At 30.8% G+C, this 9,689-nt stretch overlaps 1 long non-coding RNA gene across 1 annotated transcript; it reads right to left on the bottom strand.

Annotated features, from left to right (window-relative positions):
* Positions 1-1,908: 1,908 nt before the first annotated feature.
* On the bottom strand, positions 1,909-2,881 carry LOC108475509 (uncharacterized). Its single transcript, XR_001869982.2, has 2 exons — positions 2,501-2,881; positions 1,909-2,234 (listed from the first exon to the last, which is right to left on the bottom strand). It is a non-coding gene; the product is annotated as an uncharacterized LOC108475509 (long non-coding RNA).
* Between the last annotated feature and the right edge of the window lie 6,808 nt (positions 2,882-9,689).

The following is a 9,689-nucleotide window of genomic DNA, read 5'->3' as shown; positions in this document are numbered from 1 at the left end:
ACTATATATTATATTATATTATAATAATAAAGTAATTAATAATAAAACAAAAAATAAAAATAGAAATAGAAAAAGGAACAAAAAAGCAAACAAAACAGGGGAGAAAAAGAGAGAAAGAAAAAGAAAAAGAAAAAGAGAAATTAGGGTTTTAAGGGTTTAAATTCAATTTGGTAAGTCAATTTAGCTTCTTTTCTTGTAATTTTGATGTTTTTAGAATTCTAGAACAAAATGCTACTTGATTTATGTTGAAATTTTAGAAGTTAATGAATTTTTAGATGCTGTTCATGTTGAATTTATTAAAAAATTAGGGTTAAATTGATAAATTTTCAAGTTAGAATTGAAAAATGATTAAATTGTAAAATAAATTATAAGTTTTAAATAATAGGACTAAATTGAAAGAATTTAAAATTAGGGTTTCATGGTGAAATTAGAGAGTTGAAATTAGTTTAAAGTGAAAATTAAATGAGATATGAAATTAGTTTTGTAAGAAAAGAGTTAGTTTTGATTTAAGGACTAAATTGGAATTTAGGAAAAAGTTAAGTATAAATTGAAATATTCAATGTGAAATTGTGTTATATTGATAAATTTTAATTGTTTCGATTTCCGTGGCTAATGTTGAGCCAGAGATCTCAGCTAAGAAAAGAAAAGACAAGATTATCAAGGAGTAACTTGAGAATTACGGTTTGTATTTCTATAATCCGAAGCTAATTATTAATTGTTGTATTTATTATTATATATATGGTAAGTGGAATTAAGGTGAGTATTGGTATTGAATTGTATTGAATTGAATTGAATTGAATTGAATTGAATTGAATTGAATTGAATTGAATTGAATTGAATTGAATTGAATTATGAGTATATGTGTGATTATTTGAAATGTGTATAGATTGGAAATTGAAAAGTGATTTGGAAACCCTATTAACTGTATTGGGCTGAGTCGGATATAATTGGCATGTCATAGGATTGGAAGTGTTCACAGATACTTTGACCATGAATCGATAAGACACTAGGTGTCACATTATTACCTCAGTTAAATTCGATGAGGTATTGGGTACCACTTTACTTCGGTATGGCTAATGAGACATAGGTTGTCAAATTATTACTTCGAATTATTCGATGAGGCACTGGGTGCCATACTGGTGTGTTTTGGTTGGATTTGTGTATCCTCCAAAGTTCGAGTTGTGCTAATAGGGGTAAATAAATGAATTGGCAATAAGATTGATATTGGATGTGAATTTGAAATTTGACATTGAATTGAATTGTGCAAATGAAATGCATGAACCAAGGGTTCATGAAAAGATAATTGCTATTGCTAAATGTTATGTAAATCAAAATGAGAAAATATATTTGAATTAGCCATATTATGAATTGAATTATTAATTGATTAATGTTTACACATGGTTAAAAGTGTATGCTATATAATATTACTTTCTAAAGTATTCGGATTATAGAAATACCACTGAGTTTTATACTCAACGTACAGTTTGTTTCCATACGCAGGTTAGGTTAAAGTTAAATCGTTGAATCAGCATCCAAAGCCGATCCTGAACTCAAAAACGTGGTAAAGTATATATTTTTTTGGTAAATGGCATGTACCTAGAATGTTGTGTTTGTCATTTTGAGAAATGTTTGTAAATGATGTTGTAATATGATAATGGTTACTTATATATATAAAATGTTAAAGTTATTAAATGATAAGTTTTAATAGTAGATTTGTATGAAATTAGAATTAGTTTGAATGAGTTTTAATTGGATTGATTTGGTCAGTATATGTGAAATACCTATAGGAGTACATTGGTTAGGTACTTAGGATGATTAATTAGACATTGTAATAGGCCCAATTTGCCCGGGCTTATGAAAAATCAAAAAAGTAGAAAAAAATCCAAACACAAAAAAATAATAAAAAAATCAAACAGAAATAAAATAATAAATTAAAGTGTTTATGGATTTAAAGTCCATTTACAATTCATTTAGCCCAAAAAAATAATAGCCTAAACAAACACCCAAAATCCTTTAACCCAATTACATAAAATCCGACCCAATTAAATAAATCCTAAAACCCAATTCTAATAGCCCAAACACGAGGCCCAATACACCCAAAAAGGAGTACAGCAGATGAGAGCACCAGAAGCTTCTGGAATAGGCCAGAGAGTTGGGTTCCCACGAGTGGCTCCTCGCACGGCCTCCTTCGCACGTCTCCTCGCACGTCTCCTTGCACCTTCGTACGGCCGAGTCTGTACAGGAATACACCAGAAGAACCACTAACAGAATACGACAAATAAATGTAATTTTTATTTTTATTTATTCTAAAAATCTGGCTATAAAAAGCTGTTGATTTCATCTCTGTAATCTTACGCACACTACGCAAATCCAATACCAAGAATCAAAAAAATCAAAAGGTGATTTAAAATTTTTCTTCCGTCTTCAATATTTTTTTCTCTTTTGCATATATCTTGTTTTTAGTTTTTTTTAAAAAAAAAAAGAAAAACAAGAAAGTTACCTTCATGAATGCATCGATAAGATCCCTTGTCTTCTCCATCGAAATCGGGGTTAGAAATGCGAATGCTCAAGTGAAAATGGTCTTTGAGTGTTGATTCTGATGGAAATAAAGGTTGCTTCTACACCACTCACCAATTTTAATGGTGAACTGGTAACGAAATGGTCTTAGTAAACCCTAGAACTACTGCGCCGAAACCCGTACAAATGGGTGCTTAGATTGTGGCTTGAAAAATGGCAGAATGCCATTCAATTTCTTTTTAATTTTGAATCAAAATTGAAACAGCGCCGTTTATAATGAGGAAGATCTGCGCGTCAGCCCATTTAGCAGGCCAGATCTGCGCATTTCCATTCAAAATGGGGAATTTGCGCATTAGATCCTTCCCTTCGCGCGAAGCCTTCAATTGCGCCCTATTAACTTACCTTGTTTTTTTAAAATTTGGCTCTATAATTTGTGCGCCTTTTCACTTTGGTCCACAGTTCAGTGCAGCGTTTGGGCGCGGGATATTTCCAATTCCAGTCCCCGCACATTGATCCTATTTTGCAATTATTTTATTTGTAAATTGTTGCTTCAATTTTTTTTTTTAAATTAAGTTGTTATTCTTTTTTATTTACTGCACATACATTTTCTTTTACATGCTTGATTATTGGTTGTAATATTTCACGTTGCTTTGATAATTGAATGTTGTTTTAAAACATTATTATAATCTTTTCTCGTTTATTCTATCATTTTAATAATTGGTGTGTTATTTGTAATAAAATTCATTTTAGTTTATGTATGCTATTAATTTTATGTTATTTTATAATTTCTTTTGAATTTATTCATATATTTTAATGTTTACATATATATATATATATATATATATTTTGAGAAAATCATCTATTTTATGTGTCATTTAAGTTGTTATTAAGCATATATTTAGTACTTATATTTAACCTACATGTAATATTAAAGCCATGTTATTTTTATACATATGGTTTTTAATAAATTTGTATATAATTGTGTTTTAAATTTATTACATATATAATTTATGATAAAATTAAGTTAATCTTATAATTCATATTTTAATTCAATGTTATTTTGACATATAATTATTTCTAAAATTTCTTCACATATACATTACCCATATTAAATTATTTTTACTATAGTACATGTTATTGATTTCATATAACTCTATGTAAATATTTTTCTATGTATATATCTTCCTTTAAAGTTATCTATGTGTATGATATATTTCTTTTAAGGACCATATTTTAAATTGTACAATTTACTTATTTTTCGCACTTCCATATCTTATTATTTTTATGCATATATCATCAATGTGTACCATCAATCCAAATCAATTTGTTGCATGTAAAATTATATTATATATTATTTGTTTCAAAATTCCTTTTATAAATATAGTTTTATAAATATACATCATTAAATTTATGTATTTTGTAAATATAGTTTTTACCTTTTGTGTATATGATTATATTTTTAAAGATTTGTTACATGTATAATTTATATATGTACTTAATTTTTCATACATTATTAATTTCATGCTATTTTTTTTTTACAAATAATTATTCCCAAATTTATTTATATATACATGTTTTATGAATTTATTATGTACATTATATTTTATCATGTGTTTGATTATTCTTTTATATTTTATATATTATTTAAGCTATCATGCACATTGTCAATTTTAAATAAATTTGTGTTGAACAAACTTGTCAACTTATATTATGTGTTCATTAATGCATCATTATTTTGAAAATGTCTTATACTATATTGACTTCTAATTCCATTTTATTTTGTACATATTTTGTGAATCGTTTTATATTGTGCTATGTTAATTATTGTTGTATATATATTTTTTGTATTGATTGTTCACCATCCATGCTTAAAAATTTTTGGTCACATTGTACTTAGAATATTTGTACATAATTGTTGGATTTATTAATTGAGGTTTATTGTACTATATATGTGCATATTATTTCATGTTCATTAACTCTTTTTATACAAATGTTTTGTTACAATGCATTAAATATTCCATCTATTTTAAAATTAATAAACATTTTTATATCCAATTTTTCTTATTAGTCAAAAATTTTGAAATAAGGCAATATTCAATATTCGAGGAATTCGAGAAATCGTGCCCTACCGTGCTGGGTATGATTTTTTCAGTGAACTAAATATTTGGATATCCTTTTACAAGTTTAACATACAAGTTTTTGAGGGTCAAAAATCAATCGTATTTTTGAAGGTATAAGGGATAGTGTCCAATCGTGCTAGATATGATGTTGCATATCTTTAAAACGAGAGAATTTTGACTGCTAATTTGAACTAGTCAAACATTTTAAAAAAGGAATTATACTTCGAAAGATCATTTTTTTTTAAAAAAAACCTTTGATATAGGGATAGCATCGAATCAATTTGGTACCAATTTTTCGGCGCAATGAGGGTGCTCACCTTTCCTCATGCGTAACCGACTCCCGAACCCATTTTTGATTTTTACGTAAACCAAAATTGTCATTAATGGAACAAAAAGTTTTAGTAGGTGGCCTAATCACACCTAAACTAAGAGATTGGTGGCGACTCCACATTTTTGTTTTCAAAAGTAGATCCCCATTATTTTCAAAATAAAAAGGGTTTCAACAGACATGTTTAAAATATATTTGAATGTGTTTTGGATTGGTTGAATGTTTGGTTTTTGTGTTGTTTGAGGTTCAAGATTTGCAAGGTTGGTAAACTTAAAGTTTAAGACTCATTTTGAGTCCACACGGGCATCTGACCAGGCCATGTGAGACACCGGGCTTGTAGATGGGCGTGTGTTTAGGCCGTGTGTCCCCTACATATTAAAATTTTAAAACAGAATGTTCAGGCATGACCACACGGGCAGAGACACGGGTGTGTGTCTCAGCCGTGTGAAGCACACGGCCTAGCACACGAGCGTGTGGTTTGGCCGTGTGAGGTAAGTCAAGAAGTTACATGTGTTAGGACACGGCCTGAAGCACGAACAAGTCATAGGGTCTCATGCGCGTGTCCCTTGACCACATGGGCATGTCCCTTGATCACACGGGCGTGTGTGCCCTGCACCTAGGAAAAATTTTGAAATTTCGCGAAAAATTCTCTGAGTTTCCGATTAAGCCCCAATTTGTTTCTAATACGTGTTTTATGCCTAGAAGGTTCATAAAGGGACTATATAATATAATTATGATGTTTATGTGTAAATAATTATGAATTATTCGTATATGATCTATAATGTCTGATAATGCTCCGTAACCTTGTTCCAGCGATGGATAAGGGTTAGGGGGTGTTACAAAATGACCTCACACGCCCATGTGCTAGGCTGTGTACTAGGCCGTTTAACTGCCTAACTTGTATACATTGAACCTACAGGGGACACACGGCCATGCGACATGGTCGTATGTCATACACGGCTGAAATACATGCCCATGTCTCGGGCCGTGTGGCCTCAAAATGAACCTTAAAACACAAGTTTACCATTTCAGATTGCTTGGACCTTAAGAAACTAAAATACTAACCAAAATACCAAATCAAAATGACATTAATTGGGTCAAAAACACATCAAAACAAACCTAATACGTGCCTAACCAATGTACCATCATTGGTACCACAATTATATACAACTTTATCTCAAAATACACATTAATTCAATTAATCAACTCATTCAAGCAATACCAAATCAAAATACCTAACAAAGTTACCACAACCACAATAATTCAAATGTATGTAAGCCACACATACTAGCATAACAATTATACCTCATTCTCATACCATTTGAAAATTGGTTATTTGCACAAAATATTATTCATAACATTCATATAAGCCAAACATTAACCAAAATAACACAAAAGCCTATACATGCCATATAATCCAAATTAAACGTTTCAAAAACTATCGAGATAAACTGGATAGTGGGACTTGAGTGTCAATCCAATCGTCCAAGTTTTCGAAAGTCTACAATGACATTAAACAACATAAGTAAGCTTAATAAAGCTTAGTAAGTTTGACGAGTTAAACGATAAATCTTACGAAACTAACTATAATAATTCAAACAATAAAAATCATCAAAGAGAACTCCCTGTCATTCACAACTTCAATCGATAAATACATCTGTATCCAAATCAATATAAAAACAACTCACATGTCTTTCGAATTCATTAAACAAGTTACCTTACCAACATTTTCCATTTGAAGAATGACTTAAGGGTAAGAGTACATCGTCAACACAAGCTCATAAGAGTTGTTCCTCTCGAATATGCCAACAAAAGCTCGAAAGCTGAACAGAAGCTCTTAAGAGCTGAACAGAAGCTCGTAAGAGCTGATCCACCCAATCAAACAGAAAGTAAAACACGAGAGTTCACAAAAAATGCTAAACCCTAGTTTACTTGGGTAAAATGCTGATATCTTTCTCCAATACCATCTCCACTCCAAACCCCTGTCATACACCAAATCACGAATGTACTCAAATCCCCCTTCAATTCAAACTAAATATCCAATTCAATATTATAATTCAAACAATAATTCATTTCCAACAACAGAATATATACATAATACCAACCATAAATTTATAAAAATGTTAAATTTTAACTATACGAACTTACCTGGATTGAATTGTAGTAATTGCAGAAGTTTAGGGACTATTCTACTATTTTTCCTTTTCCACGAGTATCTACAGGATCTTGATCTAAAATATAAATTTACTCATTAATTAGCATATATTTCATTTCCAATCTATTTTACAATTAATATACTTTTATTTTTTTGAATTTGCACAATTACCCCAAACTTTTACCATTTTTACAATGTAGTCCCTTAACGAAATTTATCAAATTAACTAATTTTCTCCAATCAATAATCAATCCAAATATTTTAGGCCCTCAAACAGCCCTTGCTAAACCTAAAATTCACTATCAAACCCTAATATTTTGACATTTTCACAATTTAATCCTAAAATCAAAATTTAAAAATCACTTTACAAAATCATTACACAACACAATCAAAGCTCCAAATACATGATATTCATAAAAAAAAATCTAATATTAATCAATGAAAATTTCCAAAATTTTTAACAGAATCAAAAACGAATGCACGGGTTAGTTGGACCTAGTTGCGACGATCTTAAAAACATAAAAATTACAAGAAATAGGTATAGAAAACACTCATATGCAAGGTAAAAGACTTGGTCGATTCTCCTCGATTTAAAAACCATGAATTTCGGCTATGACAATATAAAATGAAGAAGAAACCTATTTCTTTTTTACTTAATTTTGTTTTGATTTAAAGTAAATTATAATTTCATTATTTTGTCATTTTCCATCAATTTGCTGCCCCACTATATTATTTAGGGCTTAATTATCACTTAAGTCTTTTATCAATTAATAATTACACCATTTCATCACCTAATTACTAGAATTAGTAAGTTTTGCACCTTTTTCAATTTAGTCCTTTTTCTTTAATTAATAATCTAAACATTAATATTTCTTAACCAAATTTTAATACTGAATATAATGAATCTATAAATATTCTAAAAATAATATTTACGAGTTGACACGATGAAATTTGTTGCCCCAAAACCACTATTCCATCAACATTGAAAATTAGGTTGTTACAGCTTGGTTGTGTAGGATTTGTGCTAAGCCTAATCATCTTACCGACTCGTGCCCAATTTTACTTGAGGACACAACTGCACAAGTATATGCCATTGGGAACTTCCAAGGGCCACCGCAAAGGCACTATAATCCATAGTCGAACTTGTATAATGGAGGGTGAAGGGACCACCCAAATCTAAGCTATGAATCGAACCCTCGATACAATCAAACATATCAGCCAAGACCACTTTCACCTCAATAGTATCAACCTCTAAAGTCATTTCTCGAAACCATAGTAGAAAGGTTAGCTATTAGCACCGAAAAGTTCCAACAAAAAACTGAAGCGCATCTCTAAGAAATGGATTACCAAATAAGTAAGCTGGCACTCACAGTTACTCGTTTGGAGAACTAACGAAAATTACCATTTCAAGCTGAGCTGAATCCACGTCCAAATGCGAGTGTTGTAACCGTAAAAGAAGGAACAGAGTCAAAACTAGTGCCTGGCACAAGTCGTGACCACGACATTAAACAGGAAGCTGAACTAGTAACTCCCACTAAGATGGAACCTTATAAACCATTTGTTGTACCTCTCCCATACCCTAAAAGGCTCGCCCGAGTGTAAAAGGAACGAGAGGAAAAAGAAATCCTCGAAACATTTCGTAAGGTAAAAATTAATATTCCTTTACTTGATGCAATTAAACAGGTTCCATGCTATGCAAAATTTTTGAAAGAATTGTACACCAGAAAAAAAGAAGCTCTAAGGAAACGAATGGGTAAATGTGGGAGAAAATGTTTCTGCAGTACTACAAAGAAAAATTCCACCTAAGTGTAAAGACCAAGGTATGTTTTCTATATGCTGCAAAATAGGTAATATTGGCATAAAAAAACATCTATTAATGTAATGCCTTTATCTATTTTTAAATTACTAAACCCGGGTCCTTTGAAAGAAACATGGGTAATTATTCAATTGGCAGACAGGTCATGCGTATATCCAGAAGGGGTACTAGAAGATGTCCTCGTAAAGGTAAATGAACTAGTTTTTCTTGTAGACTTTTATATCATCGATATGGAGGACGACCACTCAAAAAATGCTTCTGATATTCTACTCAGAAGACCATTCCTAAGTACCGCACATACAAAGATTGATGTTCGTAGTGGAACCCTCATTATGGAATTCGACAGTGAAGTGCTAAAATTTAATGTTTATAAAGCGATGGATCAACCCAACACAATGTTGAATATTTCTAGTGTTGATATTATTGAACCACTAACAAAATTTCATTTTGAGTATCATGAAGAGAATGAGTTACAAACTGTACTTTGCAAGAGTTTAGACCTCAATACGATGGATAAATTAGACAAGTTAATGACGTTCAAAGAATCGATTCATGAAACTGTTATTCTATTGGAAACTCCATAATTTTCTAGAAGTCAAGGTAAATATTTTGAGTTTTCTCCTTCTAAAACTAAACTCTTGCCTTCTATTTTGCAAACTTCAAAACTGGAACTCAAACCGTTATCGGAACATTTAAGGATTCCAATAGGGGAAAAGGAAAACCCGAACGGGAAAGCTCAAAGATGCCTTAATC

Source organism: Gossypium arboreum, chromosome 3 (genome assembly GCF_025698485.1).
Source record: "Gossypium arboreum isolate Shixiya-1 chromosome 3, ASM2569848v2, whole genome shotgun sequence".
In the NCBI taxonomy this organism is placed as follows: domain Eukaryota; kingdom Viridiplantae; phylum Streptophyta; class Magnoliopsida; order Malvales; family Malvaceae; genus Gossypium; species Gossypium arboreum.
This window is presented reverse-complemented; position numbering and strand designations above follow the sequence as displayed.